This window comes from Hyperolius riggenbachi, chromosome 11 (assembly GCF_040937935.1).
Source record: "Hyperolius riggenbachi isolate aHypRig1 chromosome 11, aHypRig1.pri, whole genome shotgun sequence".
In the NCBI taxonomy this organism is placed as follows: Eukaryota; Metazoa; Chordata; class Amphibia; order Anura; family Hyperoliidae; genus Hyperolius; species Hyperolius riggenbachi.
The window spans coordinates 88,724,098-88,750,701 of record NC_090656.1 but is presented as its reverse complement, the minus strand read 5'-3'; the positions used below and the strand labels follow the sequence as shown (position 1 = coordinate 88,750,701).

Genomic DNA, 26,604 nt, shown 5'->3' with positions numbered 1-26,604 from the left:
CAGCGGTGACTGGCTGAATTACCAGGACTCATAGCAGAAGATCCGGGTGGTGGAGGACAGTGAGGGACTGATTAGCCTGAAGGGGGCTGGAGGAATCCCCAGGTATGTATAAAACGTTACTTTTCATCCGTCTCAGTTACCCTTTAATTTGTAGTCACCAAACCAAATTTTAATAACATATCAAATTATTTGATTTCATCAGCAAAGGGAGTGCATACATTTGCATAAATCAGCATCAATGCAGAATTATTTCCATCTCGTTGACCATCTCTATTAGTGACATGGCTACACATCAGGCTTTATACTTACAGCATAGATGTTATTTAGTATATATAAGAGATTCCTGTGTACACATCATATATATACAGTCACAATCAGATATGTATATCTGACTTTAAAAATACAGGGACTGCTTTATTGAAGCAGCACAAGTAACTAATTTTGATTGGTTTATTTCATTTTTGTGGACTAAGCACAGCTATTACTGTATATATACTGTATATATACATTATTTTTAATGACTATTATCTGAGAAATAGAACATTTTATCATATTTTCTATTTTAATTACAGTTACAAATTCATTAGGAGTCGGAGTCGGTGCATTTTTTCCCGACTCCGACTCCAGGCACCCAAAATTGCCGACTCCACGACTCCGACTCCACAGCCCTGGTAATTTATGCTCAGTCTTTTGACAGTGCCCACATTACTCACTGAGCGCAGCTATAGCCATAGTTCCTATTACGGCCTATGGTGATGCCAGCTGTGCCCAAATCTCCTGTGCTGTTTTTACAGCACTGTGATATAAATTTAGTGTCCCTTGTGTAAATACCTTCAGCAGATTTCCACAGAATCTTGAAACGCCAGAGCAATTAAGACTTTTATTGTATCAAATAGTGATTGATACACAGTGCAAACTTAGTTACCCCAAACCCCTTAGTAAGAGTGTCCAGTACAATAACACCCCCCTTCCTTCCCCAACAATGGTGTAAATCAGGGCCAGATATGGACTTCCCAGTGCCTTAGGTACTACCAACCGCCCCCCCCCCCCCCCCACACACACACACACACACTCACTAAATGGGGCCTAAAACTCACCAGCATTTAACATTCAGCAATTGCATAGGGCCGAATATCTTATAAATTATCTTTCCTTGCAGCTGAGGTGAAAACAATAAAACAGGTGACGCAATTCATGATATAGGTTCAGACAGTAAATCAATCGTCATGTTTGTAAGCTGACACTTTATCTTCGGTTACTATAAGATAAATACAAGTATTTTATCACATTCTAAATACATTCCAGTAAGCTGAGGGCATCCAGAAATGTTAGATGTAGAGAGAAAGTTCTAATTTTCCATGTGTTTGCTTTACACAAATGTAAAACAACATGATGTACCAGATGTATCACAACCATACCAAGGAAGCGGAGCTGTGGAGAGAAGCAATAACATACAAGACATGAAGGTCCTGTCGCTAAGGAATTTTCTGTGTATTACCCTGTTTACAGAGATTCACTGAGATTTAGTTCTCTGCGGAGGTCGGATCTACAGCTTGGACCTTTGTTGGTACTGTTATTAAAGGGGTTCTGATCAGCGCAATCTGATCTGCAATGTGACTTGTGTTGGCAAACACTGGCAGATAGAACTAAGATATCTTTTTATATCTACTGAACAAAATTGCAGTTCATTTACTAAAGCAAATGTGTGATCTGGATGGCAAGTCACTGGAGAGATAGGCAGCGTTTCCCCGCCCCACTCGTATGCAGGGAAATGTTGCGAATATGTATATAGGGGAAACGGGCCTTTACTGCAATGATCCCCTGCTGACTAGAGATGGTCAGGGATATGCAAATAATTCTAGCTTGCATGCAAAATTAATATTCAGCTTCGAAGTGAATCAATCAAATGCAATTACTGCCAAGTTGCATACAACTTGCATGAGTACTATTAGCATCTCACTGCCCATTACTACTACTGACCTGGTGGATATTTTCCAGGCAGGGGCTGAACTACAAAGCATGGGCCTCCCCCATGGAAATTTCAAGGAGTCCCCCTACGTAAGTTCGAAACTCCACCCAAATTAACTGCCTTAAACTCCCCTCCTCCCCCCCCCCCCCCACCCTTCCCTAAAAGTGTGGTCAGCCTAACCACAAAAACCTTAGTAAGAGTGGCCAGTACAATAATCCCTCCCACTAGCAAGCATGCCCAGTATGTGCCCAAGATAGCCCTCCAGTATAGGTAGCTAGAGCTAACCCCCAGTATAGGTACCCAGTGTGTAGGTAGCTAGAGGTACCCCCAGTATGAGGAGCCAGAGGTGCTCCCTGTGCAGGTAGCCTAAAGTAGCGCCTTCTTCCCAGAATAAGTAAAAGAGGAGCCCTTAGTATAGTTAGCCAGATTAGCCCCCTGTATAAGGTAACTTCCCAGGATAGGAAGCAGACTATCCCCCACCCCAGTATAGGTAGCTAGCTTAGCTCCCCAATATAGATAGCTCCACAGTATAGGTAGCCAGATTAGTCCCCAGTATAGGTATCTGTTAGCCACGCCTGTAGAGATAGCCACACTAGCACCCCAGTATAGGTAGCCAGGTTAGCCACCCAGTATTGGAATCTCGCCTCTCTCTCCCTCATCCAATTGCACAGCAGTAGAAGAATAATGCCTGCTTCTCCACTGCAGCCTGTCAGCATACAACAGCATCCTTCCATAAGGCTCTCAATGTCACGTGACATGATATCAGGAGCCTACAATGAAAACTACTGTACGTTTACAGGCTGCAGTGAAGAGAAGACACGAGAACCCGACACCTGAATAAGTATTAGTCTTCCGCTTGGTAACTAATTCGGTCATTTGTAGTAGTTTGTAAGTGAAATGTGTTTTCTTGCAGTTTAAGATGCTTTAGGGCCTCCTTTTTGTATTTTTTGTTTTATGATGTACCAAAACGTTTTAGTAGGTGACAGGTCTGGATTGCAGGCAGGCCAAATTAGCAACTGGACTTTTACTATGGAGCCATACTATTGTAATATGCGCAGGAAGTGGGCTGACACTGTCTTGCTGGAATAAGCAAAGCAAGGAGCAGTTGAATTGGGTGCTGCTCAATACACCACAATGTTAATTTGTGGTTATACAGCACTGAGGAGGTGAGTTGGGCGCCTAATACTAATCGATCGGTAAGTAGTTCGGCTAGGGCTTTCAGGTGATAGCCGAATGGCTATCCTTAGAAGAACGGCTAGTACTTTGGCTACTAAGGAAGAATCTAAAACAAAGAAATAGTGCTCTATGGTGCATTACCAAACGTGAGTTTTATTGACACAAAGTAAGTTCCTACTTACAAGATTTAAAAGAAGTAATCGCATATCTCAAAGCCAGGATACGTCTTCCATCTAGCTTGCTGGTGAAAAACCGCCAGGCTGTGGCCAGCAGCGTGGCTTCCGATGGTCGGGAATGTTCAGTCGCAAGAAGGGGCGTGTCCTGGTGACCGGCGTGCCTCTAGCATGATGACTCGTTTCGGCAATCACTGCCTTTGTCAGATCAGTGATTGCCGAAAAGCGTCATCACGCCAGGCCGCAGCCTGGCGGTTTTTCACCAGCAAGCTAGATGGAAGACGTATCCTGGCTTTGAGATATGCGATTACTTCTTTTAAATCTTGTAAGTAGGAACTTACTTTGTGTCAAAACTCACGCTTGGTAATGCACCATAGAGCACTCTTTCTTTGTTTTAGACTGTTTCTTAGTAGCCAAAGTACTAGCCTTTCATCTAAGGAACCTGTATGTCACATGATATATACATGATATACCGGAAGCCAATGGATGCTGCATCTGGCGGTGCTATACGCAGCTATTGGGAGCAGGAGGGCACTCGGGGGAAGTTTGAAGCCATTTCTTCAAACTTCCCCCAGCCGGAAATGACGTCATTGCGACGGATCGGGCAGTTCGTATCGGCGGGTCGTTCGTATGTCGGGCGTTCGTAAACCAAGGACTACCTGTATTCCTTTTTTTTCTTTGCCTGAAAGAGTTAAACATCAGCAATGCAAGTGACAGTTGGGACCTGGTTGGACTATAATACAATACAATAACATTTGTAAAGAACTTTTCTCCCATAGGACTCAAAGAGCATAGCTAATCCTAACTGATAAGGAATTATAGCCATAAAACACTTTCCTGGCAGTTCATGGCTTCTGAGAGCAGGCAAAAGATAAAAAGGGTCATTAATTAATAGATTTTAACTCTGGCATACTTCAACGACTGTGTCATTGAGCAGAGACAATGAAACAGTAAAAACTTAAAACGTAAATTTAAATATAAAATAAAACGGTGGGATATCTAAAAAAAGGTAATTTTTAGGAGAAGGCGGATAAATAAAAAATTTTATCTCATCAGTTTATTTTTTTACCTCAGTATTCATTTTATCATTTTCCAACCGTCAGCTAGTTCTGTACTTGTTTTTTTCTGTTGCATTCATATCCCCTTTTATTTTCTATTCAGTCTTTTCTCTAATTCTTTCTGTACCTATCTACTCTAACTTCTGTGCTTTTTTTGTTGCCACAAGTAGTATAAAGTATCACCTATCAATCATTGGCACAGATTATGCATAACAAAAACACTGCTTAATTTCATATAACACTTGAAAAGAAGGATGTACAAAAGTCATCACAGTCAATTCTTAAGAATGCAAGACTCGAGACTGATTTGTGTTTGAACAAGGGACTATAAGTTGTGTTTTTTGGGGGGAAGTTATAAAGATTCAGCTCTGAAAGTTACACAGATACATTCTGAGTGTCCCTATGCTCTGAAGACCAATGCGAATGAAATATTCTGTAATGTTTATGTATTATATATTAGAATATATATATAAAGACTTAAAGAGCTGAGAATCTTTTCATTGGGGACACAGACAGTAACACACATCTCTAAGATGTTTTATAACTTTTCCTGCTACTTAAAATGGTATTCTTATATTTGTATATGTATGTGTACCCATTGGAGATTTTTCTGTTCTCTGAGACCCTGATAGTTGAAAACAAAGTGAGGGGGAAGTTTCACAACATGAGCTCAGAGAGAATTAAAAATCCAACACTAGTACGAGTACTCTGCCCAACACTAAAGAGAAATATTCATATTTCAGTCAGTGTTTATTCTGTAACCATCTATGTGGCAGCTGACGTTATCATCCGTAACAGAAAGTAGCCTAAATAAACCTGCATTGCACACAATGATAAATTGAAACAGTGCTGCCCTCGGAGTGGGAGACTTCTCTCTCTCTTCCATTAGCAATCAGTCACAGAAGGAGGGGGGGGTAAAAGTGAAAGCTCATCTGTCTGTCCTGCTCAGGGGACAAATAAACATAAAGCATGTAATTCAAATTCCCTAAAGGAGAACACAGAAGAGGTCATGTGTTAGAATGTAGGTTCTCAACGTGTGGTACACATACCCCAGGGGGTACTTCTGATGGCTCCTGGGGGTACTTGGGCTTGATATACTTAACCAAGAATAACAAATTTAGAGTTTTAGAAAATGATAAATCCTATATAAACACCACCAAATTAGTGTTTTAGCTAATCAAAAGCAATCGTAAATGCTAGGAAATTGTTTAAAACCAATTATCATGTACTGCAATTAAATATATATTTGTCAAGAGGTACTTGTGATAATGTTTACCATGCTAGTGGGTACTAGGTGAGTACAGGGGTTTAAAAGGGGTACATACCGATAAAATGTTGAGAAACACTGTGTTAGAGGATGATGGATGGCATTAAGTTCCCTCCAGGATACTGAGTGACACCCAGAGGACTGCGTCATCACTTCACAAAATGCAGAGTCAGAAAAAGGGTGCTAGAATTCAGATATGAGAGGCAGGTAGTACAAATGTGACTTTTGTGTAAAACACACTGAGTTCTTGGTGACTTGCATAATATTCACGTGTGGCACACAGACATATGTGAATATGCCTTAACGTCCTTTGCCACTCTTGTAATTTTATTTTTGTTTTACAATCAGCCCTCCCCATCCATCTAGTATTGAAATGTAAATACAGTAGCTTAAAATTTAGGAAGAAATGTGCTGCTCAGTGGTCTCCCTCAATGATGGTGCAGTTCTGGTTTAGAGACTATGGGCCATATCCTATTGCCGAACTTCTTAAAGTGAACCTGAGATGGTCCACTAGCACGTATTTATACTTACTTGGGACTTCCTCCAGCCCCAGAAGTACCGTGGCCTCCCTCGCTGTCCTTGTTGGCCCCTATGTTAAGCCGCTATGGCTCCCGGTAATCCAGGCAGTCACAACTTTCTGCGCATGCGCGATGGCCATGCTTACACCCCTCATTGTGCACTTTCTCCTGGAGCATTCTGCGCCTGCACAGGGGACGGGGAGCTTTGGGGGTCTCCTTTTTAAAGGAGACCCCCAGATGCAGCAGCAGAAGATGGGGTTGGATGTTGGGCAGGTGCACGCGCATCTCATGGAGGAGCATGGCAGCAGTTCCATGGTGCTGAAGGACAGCACCACAGCATAAAACCTCGCTCCCCATCATCCGGGACATGGGAGCATTGCTCAGGCTTTCGCCTGAGTATGCTCCCTAATGATGCGCCATCGCACGAAGGAAACCGGCAACAGGATTTGCCAGTAATCCCTGTGCCATGGCAAGGTGATAAGTCGTTCGCATCTGCAAGCTGCTTATCACCTTTAATAGGTTATGGCCCTATGAAAGCTTGCTGTTCAAGCTTCTCCTCCCAGCAGGATTTACTCTGGCTCTCTGCCATTGACTCTTCCAGGAGATGTGTTGAATGGCAGCACAGCAATGCCGGCTCTCATATCCTGATTGGTAGAGATTGTAAGCAGGAGCTCAGCCACATCTAGAACAAACCCCAGCTTGTAAACAATTGGGGTGATGGAGTCCATAATGCAGCAGCCAAAGTCTTTCTTACATTTAAAGGGGTTATCTTATTTAGCAATTCAGTAGGAAGGGGGGAAGGGGAGAGAAGGACTTCAAGAGTTTTAAAGTGTACCTGAACTGACATTTGACATGATGAACATTTGACATTAGTTAAACATAATCACATGTAATAATCACATCATAATCACAGTAATGTCCTGCTAAGAAAAAATCTGAACTCCCTTTCTATGTTCGTGCACTGCAAGTGTGAAAAACCCAGTATGGTTATTGAACAGCTTATTGTAGCCAGATATCCTGAAAAGTAAATAGAAGTTGAAACGCTTTAACTGAGAAGACTGCTGGTGGCATTTTAGTGCTGAGAAATTTAAAAGAGTAATTACTTCAGTTCTTTTTTTCAGCTGAATGAAGCAATGGCTGCTATCTAGAATGCAGTTTAAAAAAAAACCTTAGCATTAAACTGACACTCATAACATGAGAATCTGTTCTATGTTACTAATGTTCTATTTATTATAAGTACTACACATGCAAGTAATTATCTTGTCTTTCTTTTCAGTTCAAGTTTGCTTCAAGATTTAATAATGATTACTATATTACACATTTTTTTACGTAATAATTGCCAATAGTACAGCTTTGCTTTATGAAACCAAACAGGCAATCTGTTTCAACAATGCCAATATTATCTACAAAATATAGTTACTTCATATTCATTCATCAATTAAAGGAACTGAAACTGCACATTAGATCCCACTTAGCTGTCTGCCTGCTTATTCAGCCTTTACAAAGCAACTGTAAATTAGTGAACTGCTCCAATGCTCTGTTTATACAGATGTCGATCCATCTGCTGAGCTATCTGTCAATATATTAATATCAATTTAATACCACATGGCCCCATGGGAGCATCACAGCGCCTCTTATTCACATCTGGGAAAGCTTTTCCTTTCATTTATCATATACAAGTGTTGAGCTGGTCATCTGAGGTAATCCTTTATATTCTTTATTGCAACCAGCGAATGTCTAGCCACACAGCCAGTTCTAAGCACTGGGATATGAACTGTGAGAAGGGATACAAATTACTGTACATATGTCAGAAGTTAATGTCAGGCCACAGGCTGTTATAAGTATGTAGAGTGGAGCTTGCTGATGATTATTAGAGTATGGCAGTACACCTGGCCTTAGCTGCCAGACAGAGCTAATGATTTATGATTTCTCGCAAAAAAAACAGGTTCATTGTATCTCCATTATATATAAAAAAAAAAAAACATTCTGTACTTCCTAATAAAAGAGAAACCTGCCACAGCTGGCAGATTCTGCTTGTCCATATGGAACTCCGACCTTCAAAGAATGATTTTAACCTGATATGCAAATGCACTGATCAGATCATGTGGCTGTGTGTTCTCTATGCTCAATGGGACTGCTACAGCAAGATGCCACATGATTCATTCAGTATCAGATTTATTGGCCAAGTACAGAGTACCTTACAAGGAATTGTTTTTGGCACATACAGCTCAGACATGAACATATGTTGGGTATACAATAATAATGTTAGGGGCATACTTTACATATTGGGGCAAACACACATTACACAGTATGTTACTATGTTACATTGGGGATTACTATCTGGGTGGAGTGTGTGTGTGTGTGTGTGTGTGTGCTGGGGGGGGGGGGTGTTCTGAGTGAGAACAGCTTGGGGTGGGGGGTGGGGGGTGGAGATGTTCTGTCCCTGGAAGTCCTGGCAGCAATGGTCCTGAATATTCAACTCTGCCACCATCGAGTCGATCTTACTTATGCTTCTCTATTATCATATGATATGTGGGTGCCTCCATCAGTGACAAGCACAAGCTACAGAGTGTCATCAAACCTGCAGAGAGGATTACCGGGATCTCCTCCATTCTCTAAACCTCCTTCACTTCTGCGAACCAGGGCCATCAGGATCTCAAACTATCCCTGGCAACTGCTACCTCAACTCACTACCATCTGGTCACCGCCTCAGGACCATTGCCATCAGGACTTCTAGGCATGGGAACTATTTTTTTCCCGAAAGCTGTCCTGGTTCTCAATTCAGCAAAAACACACACACACACACACACACACACCCCACTTACCTCGGGACGGGGAAGCCTCTGGATCCTATTGAGGCTTCCCCCGTCCTTCTCTGTCCCACGGTGGTCTCGCTGGGCACCTCAGAATCCATAGCCGACAATTTATCAGGCTGTGGCGCAGGCGGAGGAGCGCCTGCAATATTTACCTCTCCGGCTCTAGCGCAGGCGCAGTAGCAGCTCTCGGCTCGGGATCAGGCGGAAATAGCCGATCCCAGTCGGGTCCGCTCTGCTGCACAGGCGAATTGCACCTGCACAGTAGAGCGGACCGGACCGGGATCGGAGGCTTCCCCTTCCTGAGGTAAGTATGGTCTTTTATGTTACATGCTTTCTTTAATGTGTCATTTGTGTTTCTCCCAAAAAGTAAAGTATGCCCATATCCTTATTATGTACACAATGTACGTTCATATCTGAGCTGTATGTGCCAAAAACAATTCCTTATACCCTGTACTTGGCAAATAAATCTGATTCTGAATTAACCATCTTAGCGGTATGGACGAGCTTAGCTCGTCCATCACCGCCGATGGCTGCCGCTCAGGCCCTGCTGGGCCGATTTTGTTCAAATAAAGAGCAGCACACGCAGCCGGCACTTTGCCAGCCGCGTGTGCTGCCCGATCGCCGCCGCTCTGCGGCGATTCGCCGCGAGCAGCGGCGAAAGAGGGTCCCCCCAGCCGCCTGAGCCCAGCGTAGCCGGAACAAAAAGTTCCGGCCAGCGCTAAGGGCTGGATCGGAGGCGGCTGACGTCAGGACGTCGGCTGACGTCCATGACGTCACTCCGCTCGTCGCTATGGCGACGATCTAAGCAAAACAAGGAAGGCCGCTCATTGCGGCCTTCCTTGTTTATTCTGGGCGCCGGAGGCGATCGGAAGAACGCCTCCGGAGCGCCCTCTAGTGGGCTTTCATGCAGCCAACTTTCAGTTGGCTGCATGAAATAGTTTTTTTTTAATTTAAAAAAAACCCTCCCGCAGCCGCCCTGGCGATCTTAATAGAACGCCAGGGTGGTTAATCATGTGGCATCTTGACACAGAGTAAGTACCATAATGCCAGTCACACATAGGCATATATCTGTCATATTAACAGCAGTGCAGATGATTACTAAAGTAAGGCTGGATGGCTAAACTGCACACCTGCAGCATGTACCAGAAACAATCTGCCGAGCAACATGCACCATTCATTTACTATGTAATGTAACAGAATGGTAGCTGTTCATACACAATAAGGTTACTGTGCATCAGGAAACTGACGTATGTAACATTTCAATGGCAGCTAAATCTACACAAATGTACATGAAGGGTACAGTCACCACTTGCAGCTGCCTGACATCACATGACATGTAGTAGAAGGTGAATGTAGAGAGCAGGCAGCTGAAGAGGAGGATGGTCAGGACTCTGGAGACCCGGCGCCGGAGGCATACATTTGAAATGGCTGGTATATGGCTGATCCTGCTTCTGCACAAGTCCCGGCCGTGTTAATTACTATTCCCCCTCCAGGCTGCCATGGATGGTGGGGAATTATATAATTCAGCTTCCAGCTATTGCTGGAGGCCGAATTATTGTGTTTTAAAAGCAACTTCAGCTCCGTCTTCTGATGGCACTGAAGTTACTCACTGAGCGCCGCTATAGATGCAATTCCTATTACAGTCTATGGTGGTACTGGCTGCCCAAATCCTCCTGTGCTGAAAGGCACTGCTCCCTGCGCCGGAGATGATAAGGCTTAAAGCGCATCCGAGAGGAAAAACTAACTATAACAAGTAACTTATCTATATACTGTATCTTATCTAAAGTTTAGATTGTTTACACAGCAAATCTAGCTGCAAACAGCTTTAATAGAATATGATTAATTCTTCCTGTGATACAATGACAGCAGCTATGTTGTTTGTAAACATTACACAGAAGCAGGCTTATCTGCATCTTGAGCAAAAAAAAACCTAATCCCCCCTCCTCCCTCCTCCCCTCTGCCTCTGAAATCTCTGGCTAGTAATACCTCCCCCTCCTCCTGCCCAGACTGAGCTCCCATGAGCCCTTGCTACTGTCTGAAAGTGCCTTGGCTCTCTGAAAACCTGTGGGCGTGGCTTGTTTAGTTTATAGGGAATTAGAGCATTACAACAAAAACAAAAAAGTATTTGGCTTGAGGAATGCCCTATAAACAATAGGAAAGGAACACAATTATGCAATGAGTAAAAGTTGATCTCGTATCCACTTTAAGTATGCCTGCTGCATTAGCCTCTGCAATAGGAGAGCAAAGGAGGGAGGCGCTAAGAGAGGAAGGGAAGAAGGAAGTTGGGCCCTCCTCCCTGCGTTCCTCCTTAATTGCAGCCAAAAGGTGGCCACACACCATACAACTAAAAGATCCAATTTTACACCAGTTCAATAAATATGATTGGTTGTTCCGAAAAGTCGAAAGCTTTTGTTTTCAGTCGAGAAATCCGATCGAATTTCCCATTTTTTCTGATTTTTGAGATTGGACATGTTGGAAAATTGAGACCAATTTTATCAAGAATTGTATAGTGTGTGATGGATTGTGAAATTGTATTCAACCAGAAAAAAAATGTATGTAACTATTTGATAGATACCAAACTTTATTTAATCACTTTTTTCTCTTACTTTTTCTAACCAACCAATTATTGTGGAACTTACGATCTTTTATCCAGTTATTGCCCCAATTTCGAAAATACGTGTGTGGTATCTCGAAGATTCTGATTGAAACTTCTGATTAATCAGAAAATTGGATCAAAATGCTTGATTTGAATCAAAATAAAAATAGTATGGTGTGTGGCCACCTAAAGGCTGGAGCCTTGATCACTTCTGCTGAGTTGCCACCCTTTCCATGGAGACAGGCGATGCGGCTCGCACCCCCTTGTGGTGCCACTGCTTATTTACTAAGCCCTATGTGAAGATGCGCCCCCTATTTACTAAAACACTAGTTCATCCTCACAATCAGACTGGCCACATGTGTGAGGAGAGGTGCAGTTTCCGCTGAGGGCAGCAGGCCAAACACATGCAACACACTAGAAACAAGCTGTTTTTGAGAGGCAAGATAGGCAGGGCAGTGATAGACTCACAGCACTAGCCCAGCTTTTTTTAATGTTCGCCTTTATATGGGATTTAAGCCACTCAGCCTTTATATGCTGTTTCCATGGAAAAGAGCTTTAAATAAAGTGTGATACATAATAAATCTTTTCTAGAATTATGACAAGTTGTTGTTCCACTGGAGAGTTGTCTGACCTACATTATACCATATAATCACAGCAGCTAGTGGCTACACTATCAGGAAATCGTGGCTTGCCATGACCAGGGACATTCACATGTTAGAAAACTTGGATGCTATGGAATAATAAATCTTTGCGTGGTGGGTCTATGCACTATTGCCTAATATATGGCTTCAGTGCTCAGCATTATGGCTACTATTTTTAGGATTGGGTATTTTATTTAGATGTGATTTCATTTGATAAATACAATTTATTTTAATAAAAATGTTTTCGTCAAGCTCAGGAGAGTACTAAATAGAATAATTAAGGGATTCAAAACTTACAGAAATACTCAAACCAACTGCTCTGCCACCAACAATAATGCACAGTTAGAATCACCAAGACCACAATTCCCCACACTCATATGCTTGCTGTGAGCATTAAGTTAAGTTGTGTTTGTTTGTTTTTATGCACTGTACTGGTGCCTCATGATTTGTTGATCATCTCAAGAGGATGATGGGTGTTCATGATAAATAAAACTGCAGTTTATTGTTTCTGCTACCTGCTCACCTGCCCTATTACAGTAAACACAAAGGATTGGCTGGGATCAGTCTGCTGATAGAGGACCCTGGAAGAAACTGGATTGTGTGTAGCTGGAAATAAGAGGAAAGCATGATAATTTAAACTTCTATTCTGGGAGTTTCCATTTTTGCTAATTTGCTGCATCCCACCCCTAACTTAACTATGTTCCATTGCCCAAAGCCCCTTCATAGTGGCATACCTAGGGTATTTGACACCCAGTGCTGATTATTTACAGACACAACTCCCCCCAATCAAACAACATTTTTTCAAGGGAGTGGAGCGCTAAGTGTGTTGAGGCCAAATTGTGGGGAAAAGAAGTGTGGCATGCTGCAGTGAAAAATGGCATGGCCATAAAAGGATGTGAGATGTCAGTGCTATATAATTAGACTAAGGCAATGGAAGGGATTAGATTGTGAGCTTCTCTGAGGACAGTCAGTAACATGGGGGGAGGGAGAGGTCAGTGGGTGCTGGTGGAGAGTGGGAGAGTTCAGTGGGTGCAGAGGAGGAGCCAGTCTCTGCTGATCCCCTCCCCCCCTCCCGTAGCTCAAGGCTAGTGCCTGTGTCTGCACCACAGCGCAGGGGGATTTGTATCTTCTTACACTTTGTTTTGTCAACCACCTCTGTCACTTGCGGCACCCCGTCCCTCATGCACCATCACTGATATGACCCTGCCCCCTCCCCCCACCATCATACTTATCTGATGAAGACTTTAAATTGGGGAAAGCCCCAGTGTTATGTGATCATTGGAACTTTGGGGGCCTGCTTCAATATAACGTGTGTGTGTGTGTGTGTGTGTGTGTGTGTGTGTGTGTGCGTGCGTGCGTGCGTGCGTGCGTTAAATTAGACCTTGGTAGGTAGAGGGTGGAATCAGAAAAAAAATGTGTACATGGATTTTAAATAAACATTTTATAAATGTTATATTAAAATTATTCCGTCACTATTATTTTAGAGTTAGCTTACTTTAAACTGAGCTTAGTCAGGTATGATAGAATGATGCTCCTCTGTCTTTTCTCCCAAGTATATCCTGTCCGTTATTCTGTGCGCCTGTATACCTGCTGGATGTAAAAGTATAAGATATATTAAAAATAGAGATTTAAAGAAAAACAAACACTTCTAGCAGTATCATTGATTTCAGCATTCCAAACACAAGTCAGAGATGCTAAAGACTGCTAAAGACTATTACAAGTGTCTGGCGAAGGCAATTCATGCGTCCCTTGAGACAACTGTGCGGAGATGAAGTAATGAGTGATTCTAACTTTCAGATGCAATTGCAATTCGCTGAAAAATGTCTTTGCAGCTCATAAATGAAAGGTTGTGTTTATATACAAAGAATTAGGGGAAGCATTCAACTAAAGCATGTTGACCGAATCAAGAAAATGTTTCTGATTTGGTCACGCAGTACCTGTCTTTATTCAAGGACAGCAGAGGTGCCAGTGCTCAGAGTTCTTGGCAAGATGCATGTTTATGGTGGGCCATTGTAGAACTCTTCTCAGCCAGGGTAGCCATCAGAATGGGGCAGGAGGCACTCCAAGTGGCAGAATATTACCTTGTGAGGGGTGGGAGGTCAGGAGCAAGACAAGCAGCAAAATGTAGCGGGTATCAGGCCCACACCTTTTTTGGGGGGGCTTTTGATGGCAGCCCTGTTCGCAGCTTTCAAATTTAGTGCAGATGGACGCTGGGAGCAATTGAGTGAACTGACGCATTATAAACTGAAGTCACTACTAGGTTAAGGTGTCCTTAAAGAGGTTTTGTTTGGGATTATCTCATAATTTTTACATATTTCATCATTCACCATTAGGGCTCTTTCACACTAGAGGCCTTTTTCAGCGTTTTACCGCCACGGCCATAGTTGGCGTTTTCCATGGTAAAATGAAAGTTCAAAGACTTTCAATTTACCTTTCACACTTAACGCCGAGTTTTTGAGCGTTGCATTTCAACGCTTCCAGGCGCTTTTTCAGGACCTACCGCGGCGTTTCTCATTTAATTGATAATCATGTATATTGGCGTTAAAACGCCTTCAAACGCATCAAAACGCTGACAGCCAAAGGCAGCGCTTTGGCCTTTTCTACCGCTGCCTCTAGTGTGAAAGAGCCCTTCGAGTGTTAGTCAGTGTTTTACTGAGTCTTAAGCAGATGTCACACAAGCAAGATTCACATGTGCTTTCCTGCAATGTGAAAATGCACACAAAACCGCACATAATGCTTCCTTATGGAGATTCACAGTGAAGTGGGGGTATTGGTAAGGTGTTCCCGCTGCAGGAAAAAACTAAAATGGTCTGGTTGCTTTTTCTGCACACCCTGTGCAATTCCTATTGGCAACAGTCAGCTGCTGTCATTCAAGTGTACCAAGACTGCAAAGAATCCTCCACTGAAAAAATGAAGCCATTTTACTCAAACTAAGGGCCAGTGCACACCAAAAAGCACTAGCGTAAAAGCAAAAGCTTAGCGCCTTTTGAAGTGATTTTTTAAGGCGATTCTAGGCATGCGCCTAACAATTTTCTAAGTATGCCTAGCGATTTTTGGAGCATTTTGGTGTCGCGTTTTTTATATTTTGTTACAGTACAGCTGAAACTGAACAGCTTCTGTAACAAAACCGCTTGGGAAATGGCTCTGATCTAGCGCTTTTCAGAGCGATTTTCCACTTTCCTATACTTAACATTGAGGCTGAACCTTGACCCTATCCTTTCCAAACTCAAAATTAAGTGTAAAGCATGGCAAACCCTTCCATTAACACTAGTAGGCAGACTTAATGCTATAAAAATGAACATGTTACCTAAATTCCTTTATTTCTTTCGGAATTCTCCAGTCTCAATCCCAAACCAATACTTTAAAGAAATCCACAAAGCCATTACATCCCTTTTATGGTATCCCAAATCCCCACGGATAGCTCTCCCCTCTTTACAATTGGACCAATATCAGGGCGGTCTTGGGCTGCCCGACTTCGAGCGGTATTACTGGGCCTCAGCCCTGGTATCTGCCAGATGGTGGTTTGAACAATCAGCACAAAACCCGGCAACGGCATTGGAAGCAGAAATTATGGGTTCATTTACAGCCCTTACTAGCCTCCCATTCCGAGGAAGTAAACATATCCCTCGGGCAACACCCAACATGCTGATGACGGTGCAGGTCTGGGAGAAAGTGAGCAACTTATCCAACCAACCGGGTCAGACCTCACCTTATACCCTCTCTCTGGAATAACCCTTCCATTCCAGAATTCCTTACTATTCCAGACCCCAAAATCTGGGCGGATCACGGAATTTACAAGCTCATTGACATAGTAGACAATAACACACTCAAACCCTTCTCTATCCTAAAGCGTGAATTTCACCTCTCAAATCACATGCAATTCCGCTATCTACAACTGAACACAATAAAGGAAAGAGGCGCCCTGAGATATTAAAAGCGTTTAAAAACAGCTAAAAACAATCGATATTATGAGGTAGCTTACCTCAATGACGAAATCTCTGTAAAGATTACAAAAGATTTTTATTAGCACAAGCGGCAACGCGTTTCACGGGTCACAGCCCGCCTCATCAGGCCAATTGCAGTGCCAAATGAAAAAATTCCTTCCTTTTTCATTTGGCACTGCAATTGGAGCCTCCCTATGCGGAAGGAATTTTTTCATTTGGCACTGCAATTGGCCTGATGAGGCGGGCTGTGACCCGTGAAACGCGTTGCAGCTTGTGCTAATAAAAATCTTTTGTAATCTTTACAGAGATTTCGTCATTGAGGTAAGCTACCTCATAATATCAATTGTTTTTAGCTGTTTTTAAACGCTTTTAATATCTCAGGGCGCCTCTTTCCTTTATTGTGCTAAGTATACCCTCGAACAGATCCTGCTCGAGGGGTGGTGTTACACCACTAGTGGGGTCCCACAGTGGTTGTCTCAACCTTTTTTCATTAAGAGAGCGACCTACCGTCCGGTCCTGGCTAGGACCACCCCGAGTGGAGTCGGGTTTATTGTCTCCACCTGCTTCCTGTGGTTGGTTGCCCCTAACAACCCTCCTTTGTGAGTAGTGCTTTTTTTCTCTTCTCTTCACATTGTGGTGTCATACATATTGCACTACTGGGCTCCCGTTTTGTCTCCTGTGTCTTTTTCTATAGGGTGCTGCATCACCCCTACCACTATTGATCTACAACTGAAGCATGCTTTTAACGCTCAATTTCTTTCACGAGGGAGGCAACTCATGTTACAATCCCATGCCACTGAAGCAGAAATAGCAAAAACTAGATTAGAGCATGTGGTCTCGGTACTCTATAAAACATTCCCTTATAGGGGACAATCCAATACCACCAAACTCTACTTAAAATGGAAAAGAGATATACCCGCACTCACCGAGGAGGTTTGGGGCACGGTCCTGGGATACTATGTTACCACCAATGTATCTGCCCGGGACAAGCTTATTGCTTTCAAATTTTTATATAGGAGTTACCTATCCCCCGCCCGTCTGGAAAAGTTCGACCCCAGCTCGCAAGGGGCATGCAATAGATGTGGATACCCCCACGCCGATTTCTTCCATGTAACTTGGCAATGTTCCCAAGTTCAATTATATTGGTCTCAAATACATGCAATATTGCAAGGTGTCTTCGGGGTGTCCTTGGCCCTTGCCCCAGACCCTATGTTACTTGGATATGTAGCGGATGAGACACTTTCCACGCACAAGATGCTGGCATTTCGAACCCTCACCTCCTACACCGGAAAATGATTGTGTTAAATTGGAATAAATCCCTACCCCTAAAAAAGAATGACTGGGTATCATTAGTGCACAAAGAATTAGTTATATTAAAACGAGTATACCGCAACCGCAAATGCCGGAAAAAAATTAGAAAAGTATGGTCATGCTGGACTTCTTACCACAATCTTCATCTTGATGACTGAATCACCTGACGTAACAACTTAACACTAAACCAGGCAGCAGGCAGGGGAGCACATGGTCTGTCCAGGAGGGTCCGGGCCCAGCGGAATTGCTGGTCTTGGACCCTTGGACTGCTGGCCCTCTCATCAGGGCAGCCGTGTCACAGGAGCTATACGCCACAAATGTTGTATGTTGCTGTTATGTAACTGTTGTAATGCACTGTTGTATTACTATGCTATAAAAAAATAAAAAAATTATTCTTTCAAAAAAAAAAAAAAAACATTGAGGCTGTATTGCCTCAAAAATCAGCAAAAATTATGCAGGATCCGTGTTTGGGAAAAAAGCACATCACTCTGGTGTGCTCCATCCCATTCCAATACATTAGCCAAGCGCTTTTCAAAGCGCTAGTGTTCTAAAAAAAACGCTCAGAAAATCTCTTAGGCCTGGTGCACACCAGAGGAGATTTTCTGAGCGTTTTGAGTTTTTTAAATCTGCTGCTAATGTTATCCTATGTGTCTGTGCACACTGGAGCAATGAGGTTTTGTAAAAAAAAACCATAGCATTACATTGGGAAGAGCTTTTGAAACCTCTAAAAGCTCTTCCCAATGTAATGCTATGGGGTTTTTTTTTACAAAACCTCATTGCTCCAGTGTGCACAGACACATAGGATAACATTAGCAGCAGATTTAAAAACTCAAAACGCTCAGAAAAACTCCTCTAGTGTGCACCAGGCCTTTGTGTGCAACAGCCCTTAGAGGGATACTTAATAGGCTGTCACTGATTACAGACAGGAAAACATTCAACCTACTTTGTAAATGTTTACATAAAATAAGAAAATCCTGGGATACTTAAAAAAAGGTTATTTTTAGGAGTAGGAGGACACATACAATTGTTTATCTCATCAGTTTATTTTCACCTCTGGTTCACTGTAAGTGCTTTTCTAATTCAAAGATTTTATTACAGATTAAAAAAAAAAGTGAAAGAATATCAACAGGTGACCAGTTTAGGAATAATATACTTGCTACAAAAATGAGAACGGTTAGAGACAAGTGATAGTATAACATATTTTGAATATATTAGAAGAGAAACCTTTCAAACAGTGCTGCATTGAACCTTTCTGATAGCAGTTTATTGTTTTTCAACTTGGAATCATGATCACTTTTTGGTAATAGTTATCATCCAGCAAACTAGGATGTAGCCAGATGTATTAAGGATTACTATATCCTTCCCCCTCCATATCTGCTGGCTAAATTATTATCTCTAGGTTGTTGAGAAGATTTAGTGCCCTTTTTTCAGCAGTGATAAGGTTAGTAGTAACCGGACAACCGGTAATTTCAAACTGTATGCTTTAGAAATCTTTTAGAACTAGGTATGTTACAAAAGGTGACAGTCTAATTGCCCTTTGATGTTACCGGGTTGAACCTAGATCTTTACTTCAGCTGTGTAGTAATGTATTTTTCCACTTGTAAGTTTAATTTTGCATGCCTGTCAGTTTTTATTAGATGTAAGGGGTGCTATAGGGATTGTTGGATGCATGAACTTTTTTCATAGCAAAACATTTGTGTAGTGTAAGTTAATGTTTGAAAGGAATTGAGATCTGTGTATAATTCTAAAAGATTGTGGTCTTTAGTTTGGCAGAACCAGAGGCTCTTATTAGAAGGTAAATTAAACATGCACTTAGGGGTAGAGTCTGCACTTTTTACTTACCTTTTGAGCGAGGTCCTTGATGTCATGATTTTTTGGGGTGGGGTGATTAGTTGTATTAGTGGAGGAGTTTTGTAGAGGACTGATGGTAGGTCTAAAAAAGAGGTAGAGACACTACAACTGGAAATGCCAAAGCAGGTACTCATACTAGAAATTCTCTTATCTGCTTTGAAGTAAGCATGGAGATATTTCATACTTGTAGTTATGGCAGTGAGTTTAATGGGGCTTTGGGTACCACTAGGAGTTGAACTGCAAGTGCTTCCATCCGGGCAGGGATTCATATGTGCTCAACTGAGCAGGTTCAATATCTGCGGTTTCTGAGATGTTCTTTGTATAAAATGAAGTTGACCATTAGAAGAATCATTAGAGGTTGGAGTCTATAATGGGTAATCTGGTGGTACTTGTAAGAGAGGTTGGAGGTGGTCCTTGAAGAAAAGAGCATGTAGGTACAACAAAGGCTGATGTTGTGGTCGGAAGCATCCTTGTCAGAGGTATCCGTAGAAGTGCTAGAGTATATTGTATTAGGATTTTTTTTTGTTTCTTTTTTTTGGGGGGGGGGGGGGGATTTATATAGTACTGCAGTTGGTTTTAAAAATGTAGTTTTCTAGTGTAAGATGCTCCAGATTTGTAGAGCAGATTGATATATTTAGTTTTAGGGCCGTTTGTCTTTGGGGGCTTGGGCACAAATTACAGGTATAAGTTCAGAAGTGTCAGGGGAGTGGAATTTGTTGGATCGATGTTGGGCATAATAGCAGTGACAGCACATTGTGGTACATCGGAGACATTAGAATAGGTGTTGGGGAGGGGGGGCGGGGTTGAGCCTGATCAAGGAGATGCCTGTTTAGATTTGGATTCTGTGGTAGAGGAGGTTTTCTCTCTCTTTCCCTATGTTCTCGATGCAGCTTTTTACGTTTAATTTTGGTGGTCTTGTGTTGAATGTTCTTGTGTACCAGTTTGGTATTGAATACTGAATCAGAATTTTGATAGTTGGTCCTTATATTCAGAGATAGCTAGTTATAAGTCATTAAAGAGAGCCCGAGGTGGGCTCATGAAATAAAAAAAAAAACTAGGCTACCTGATTCGGGGGGCTGAGCAGATCAGAGAGATTAATTCTCTCATTCACAGTGTGCAGGGATGCGGGGGAGCGGCAGGGGGCGTGGTCAGGGAGAGAGAGCTGCCCAATGGCAGCTCTGGAAACCCTGCAGGAACACCCCTGGTGGGTGTTTTGAACAGGGAATCCCTCTCCCCTATGTTTACCTCCGAGATAGCGACAAATATTGTCGCTAATCTCAAGGGGGTGGGGCTATAGCGCAGCAGTGTGGGGGGGGCTATAGCGCGGCAGTGGGGGGGCAGAGAGTGGCAGTGTGGGGACACAGAGGCATGTGATGAGGCAGAGAACATGCCTCTGCGTCCCATCTGCCCCCCCAAGAAACACACCTCGGGTTCTCTTTAAAGAGATAGAAAGATGTACAGAGGCGCCAAAAGGATAAAATATGCTAAGAAGTTTAAAACGTTCAGGTGGCGGTGGTGGGCCAGCCACACCAAAACAGACACGATGCTGTCGCTTGAGGTAGTGATAATTCATTCAAATACTCCTAGACAAAAACTGCAACACGTTTCACGGGCCCAATCCCACTTCATCAGGCAATAAACAACCGGAGTATCACACTGAAACATGACAGAGATGAAAAACATATATCAGAGTGCTGTGTATGGTACAATTGTATCATATGTATGTGAGAAAACGCGGAAAAGCCGCCGCCAATACTCAAGGTGAGGCAGCTGACTCCGCGTTCAACATGGCAGCTGGCGCGCAGTCGGAGCGCGGAGAAACCGCCACATGCTCTAACAACAGGGCGGCGGATTCCGCGTCCAATGCGGCAAGTTGCTCGCATAGGCCTGCTCCTCTCAGTAATGCGGAATACGGAGAAAGCGCCGCACGCACGGACAGCGGTGCGGCGGATTCCGCATCCAACACGGCAGAAACATTACAACGCATGACTGGTGTGGCTGGGACTGATAGTCCACATTGGTTTAGGAGGGCCTTTATGGCAGTTAGAAGGGGGTCAGCTGACCAAGCCGGTCAGCTGACAATTCCAGCAACCTTCATTGGTCCAGCACTTAGGGGAGGCGCTGGAGAGCGCCAGTGTATATATACTGGGTGCTGGTCATTCATCTGGTGTCTGGCGTTGCGATCACTAAGTGGTAGCACTCAGACCTTGTCAGTATCTGTGTTCTTTAGATCAGTTTCCAAGGTGTTGATGGCCAAGGAACTCACACCTTCGTCCAGGAATTCAGTACATCTGTATCATTGTTATATTTTAGTCTAGTTCCTGGAGTGTGAGAATCTTGGAGCTCACACTCAAGCTTAGGCATTGTTGATTATTTATGACGTTCTGCTTTCCTGACCATTCTTCCGATCTCTGATTTTGTACCTTGTCATTCTGATACTCTGTTGCTGAACTCGGCTAGTCTCTGGAATCTGCATCTGTCTCCTGTCTCTGTATCTGATCTGTTTATCTGTTGCCGACCTGGCCTGTCCGACCTCGAGAACTATCTTTCCAGTTTGGAGATAGTTCACTACCTGTCAGTGACACTGCACCATTGGTGTCACTCACGCTCTGTCCTTCCCACTGTCTCAGTCTGGCTCGGCCCCTTGGGGAGCACCAGACCTGTGGAAGGAATCTGATCCATAGCAGTAGCTCTTACTGTCTAGCACCTATCTTACAGGTGCTTTCCTCAAAGTATTACTGTTGCACCAAACACTCTCATCTCTCAGGTGTCCAGAGGTTAGAAGATATATCTGATTATCGGTGATACTGCAGATCATCAATAATCGGGTATATTCTGCATTCTCTGTGATACTGCAGATCACCGGTAGTCAGACCCTCTCTGTGTTACACCGATCGTTACAATGTATATATGTGGTTGTAAGATGATAGTATAATGTGGGGGATATCATGAATGTGAGACGGCATATATATGGTGATGGGCATCCGCGGATGAGCTGGTTGAAAATATTTGCAGAGAAAGTATGATGCAGGATTATGCGACCATATTGTGCTAATATTTAAACTGAGAAGAATGTGTGGCAATACCAATAATCACTACAAATTCAGAGGGATAGAAGTGTCCCATAAAGTAAAGGAATCCTTTGGGGTGATTTAGTGTGGTGGAAGGGGGGAGGGGTATAATGGTATATAGGTGTATATACCAGCGTGAAAGTTATTGGGGGAAGTAGGGGGGAGTGAGTGCTGCTGAGGGCGCCAGTAAAAAAAGAATTAGGTGGGTTAGGCCGTTAGGGGACAGTAATAAAGTGTACAGTAGAGGGAGACAAGTAGGTATAGAAAGTGGTGGTCATAGCAGTAAAAAAATAGAAAACTGACACTTACCAGCTTGGGGTCCAATAACAGCTTGGCACCTCTGTAAATAAAAAAAAATATATAAAATAACCTCTATTCCACAGTTCCATATATTCACACATTATGTTCTTTATATACTACACACATCTCTATATCTTATAGCGATTCCTATACTCTTTTTGTTGCAAGCCCTGCTTTTAATACACTTTGGGCGCTCTTTCCCACTTCCAATATGGCCGCAGGTCTACTGGATACACGGGCGCCCCTGCGCACTAAACTCTTGTGAATTCCTCCTAGCCATTTACATATTGCGCGCGGGGACGTTTGCTCCCCGCACATGCGCAATCACCTAAAGCGGTGCGACGTTCTCGCCGCACCGCCCCATTAGTCCGGCCCCTTCAGCCAAATATGACATATCAGTCGCACCCCTCCATATTGTCCATCATACTACCCCCACCCTCCGAACCTTCCTACAGGCTTACAGACAGCCTGCTTCCCACGCCCACTCAGCCCCGACTCCATAATCAGCTCTAATTGAATGATTGGCATTTAGTCTGCATATTTAAAGGCCCCACGCCGACACACCAGTACAGAGGTGCCAAGCTGTTATTGGACCCCAAGCTGGTAAGTGTCAGTCTTCGATTTTTTACCGCTATGACCACCACTTTCTATACCTACTTGTCTCCCTCTACTATACACTTTATTACTGTCCCCTAACCCACCTAATTCTGTTTTTACTGGCGCCCTCAGGATAGTTGGAACTGTGTCTCCTGCTCCTTGTCACCTCCTTTCAACCAAAAAGATGGCTGCCCCCATGACAAAGATGGCAGCCCCTATGAATCACAAACATTTGCCTGTTCTTTTAAAACAGGGTGATTAAGAGATTATATTACCTATCTATTCTAATTAACATAACTAATGTAACTTGATGACAGTATGTTTGTTTAGGCTGAAGTTCCCCTTTAAGGGGGATTGTGCCCGTGAAACGCGTTGCAGTTTTTGTCTAGGAGTATTTGAATAAATTATCACTACCTCAAGCCACAGCATCGTGTCTGTTTTGGTGTGGCTGGCCCACCACCGCCACCTGATAGTTTTAAATTTCTTAGCATTTTTTATCCTTTTGGCGCCTCTGTACATCATTATATCAAGTTATCCACCCTAGGTGGAAGGGTGGTACATCCCTTTTTTCTCCTATCTACAGAGAGAGACATCTTAGCCCTGAGTGGGGACAGGCCCAATCTCCCCACCTGCCTATCCAGTGGTTGCCTTAGGGGTAACCCAGGTCTGTAAATATATTACTTACGATTCATTTTTCCTTCCTGTTCCAATACTTACTACACTATATTGGGCTACCGGTTTTCTGCTTTAACCACTTGCCGACCGCGCACTCATAACGCGCGTCGGCAAAGTGGCAGCTGCAGGACCAGCGACACACATCTGCGTCGCCGGCTGCAGGCTAATTAATCAGGAAACAGCCGCTCGAGCGGCTGCTTCCTGTCAATTCACGGCGGGGGGGCTCCGTGAATAGCCTGCGGGCCGCCGATCGCGGCTCGCAGGCTAAATGTAAACACAAGCGGAAATAATCCGGGCTATTCTCAATTTCTCCACTCCTCCCTCTGGGCTAGTGCAACGCCAAAATGACAATAGTAATCGCTAGCAATTTGTGAGTGTGATTTTGTGAAGCGATTTTCAGAGCGATTTTTGAATGGCTCAAAAATCGCTCAAAAACATGCTACATGCAGTATACGTGCGAAAAAGTCACAACGCTGCTGTGAGAACACTGTCATAGGGTAACATTAGCCAAGCGCTTTACAAATCACTGTTGATTTGAAAAACGCTCAGAAGCACTCTTGGTGTGCACCAGCCTCCTTCATTCACCTTTGTTTCCCTCTTCCCCTAGAGCTGACTGTGTCTTCTTGTCAAACAGGAAAGCTAAATAAAAGTGCAATTCTGGTGACGCAAAATATTATTATTTAGTATTTATATAGCGCCGCCATCTTCCGCAGATGCATATATCCCTGCATCATATGGCTATCGCTTGCGCTATGTGACACTATGTGGCATATTCCACTGAATTGTCCAAACTAAGTCTATCTCCAGTTCCTCTCTCGGGGAGTTGTTCCAGCGCTGTTGTACCCCGTTCAAATTTGCTGCTACCAGAAGCCCTCAGAAACACTCGTGTCCTTGAGTACTTCCAAAGATAGGCAGCTCCGTAATACGCCAGCGCACTTTTGTGCATGGGCAGTATGGAGCCACCTGTATTCGGAAGCACCGAGGACATAAGTGCTTCTGGACCTTTCAGGAATCCCCCCCTTAAAAACCCTGCGTTTGCCCCTGCACTGGGTCGTAAAATGAAATCAAAGGGGAGGATCTGCGCTATTACACCCACATTTGCCTAATGTGCCTTAATATGAGATCGAACCCTACCATAGGTAAGAAAATCCACACCAGAAACACAATATTGCCGCATGACATCTTTGAATGATAACCAAGTATGTTTCCTCAAATCCAAGAAATCTATAAGAATTCCTCCTGTCGGTTGCAGTGGAGCTGCAACCGGGCAGTTTTTATTTCTCTACCTGCATTTGGTTGCTTGGTTTTTATTGCATTCGCAATGAGCCTCATTGCTATCTGCAATCACTCTGCAGTTCAGAGTAGCTCAGGATTTTGTCCTGAATCCATCTAAGGCTTGCTGCAGTTGAGCTGCAGTCAGACAGCTGTGGATTTCTTACATGCATGTGGTTGCATAATCTGGCATGCATTTGTAATGAGAGTCCTTTCCATTCACAGGCAGCTTGCTGTCTTCAATCAGTCTAATGCTGGATACACACGGTGCGTTCGCGCACTCGATTTTCCCGTCGATTCCCGTCGATTCGTTTATTTCCAACATGTCCGATTTTGATTTCGATGGATCGTTAGGTCGATTCGCATGCAAAGTATGCCGAATCGACCTAACGATCCATCGAAATCCAAATCGGACATGTTGGAAATAAACGAATCGACGGGAAAATCGAGTGCGCGAACGCACCGTGTGTATCCAGCATAACACAGGATTACATGTTTACCAGTCAGCTATGTGGGAATTTGCATGTCTGCTCTCATTGGCTGATGTCCATAGAAAAGCCTGCCTTTCCTCTCAAACCTCGCCCAACATAGCGTTCAGCTTAGCCATAGTTGATTGCTGGGTTCCTGGTGTAAAAGTTGTATTGTATTATTGTATTGCATTACCTTGCCTTGTCTGCCTGGACGTTCACTGCACCCGCGGGGGTACAGTGAAATCTTTACCCATCCTGATAGTTTGGAGACTGCCTTCACCACGTTGATGACTGGTAGTATTCCTGCTTGCTCTGCTCCTGTGGATGTGACAGTAGCAGCGGTTGCTATTAGTTACGCTCCTACCTGTTTGTCTTGTTCATGCCAGTGTGGATGTTTGCTATTGCTGGGCAAACAATCCTCTTGTCTGTCTGTGCTTGTAAGTCTTGTTCCTGTGGACGTAACTATAAGCTGCGGTTGCTATTAGTTACGGTCCTCCTTGTTCGTTTTGTCCTTGTCAGTGTGGATGTTTGCTATCGCTGGGGCAGCGATTAGATTGGCAAGCATTCAGTCTGTCTCTCTGTTATCTGTCTTTGTTACTCAGTGTGTTGGACATCAGAGGCTCAGGGCTGCGGTTGCTCCATGACTCAATGACTCACTCATTGTGTCTCATAGTTACATAGTTATTTTGGTTGAAAAAAGACATACGTCCATCGAGTTCAACCAGTACAAAGTACAACTCCAGCCTGCTCCCTCACATATCCCTGTTGATCCAGAGGAAGGCGAAAAAACCCTTACAAGGCATGGTCCAATTAGCCCCTAAAGGGAAAAATTCCTTCCCGACTCCAGATGGCAATCAGATAAAATCCCTGGATCAACATCATTAGGCATTACCTAGTAA

The 26,604-nt window shown here is 43.5% G+C and overlaps 1 protein-coding gene across 7 annotated transcripts in view; it reads right to left on the bottom strand.

The window, feature by feature from the left end:
* The window catches only part of SYT7 (synaptotagmin 7), a 945,664-nt gene that overhangs the window by 814,009 nt on the left and 105,051 nt on the right, over nt 1–26,604 (bottom strand). For 4 of the 7 annotated variants that reach the window (XM_068261178.1, XM_068261176.1, XM_068261179.1 and 1 more), the window contains 2 exons: nt 22,701–22,731; nt 13,710–13,804 (listed from right to left, as the gene is read on the bottom strand). The exons of 1 other annotated variant lie outside the window; for it this stretch is intronic. The gene's annotated coding sequence lies outside the window, so the exon portion shown is untranslated. The remainder of the gene's footprint in view (nt 1–13,709; nt 13,805–22,700; nt 22,732–26,604) is intronic. 2 more of the 7 variants (XM_068261180.1, XM_068261181.1) reach the window with 1 other exon arrangement.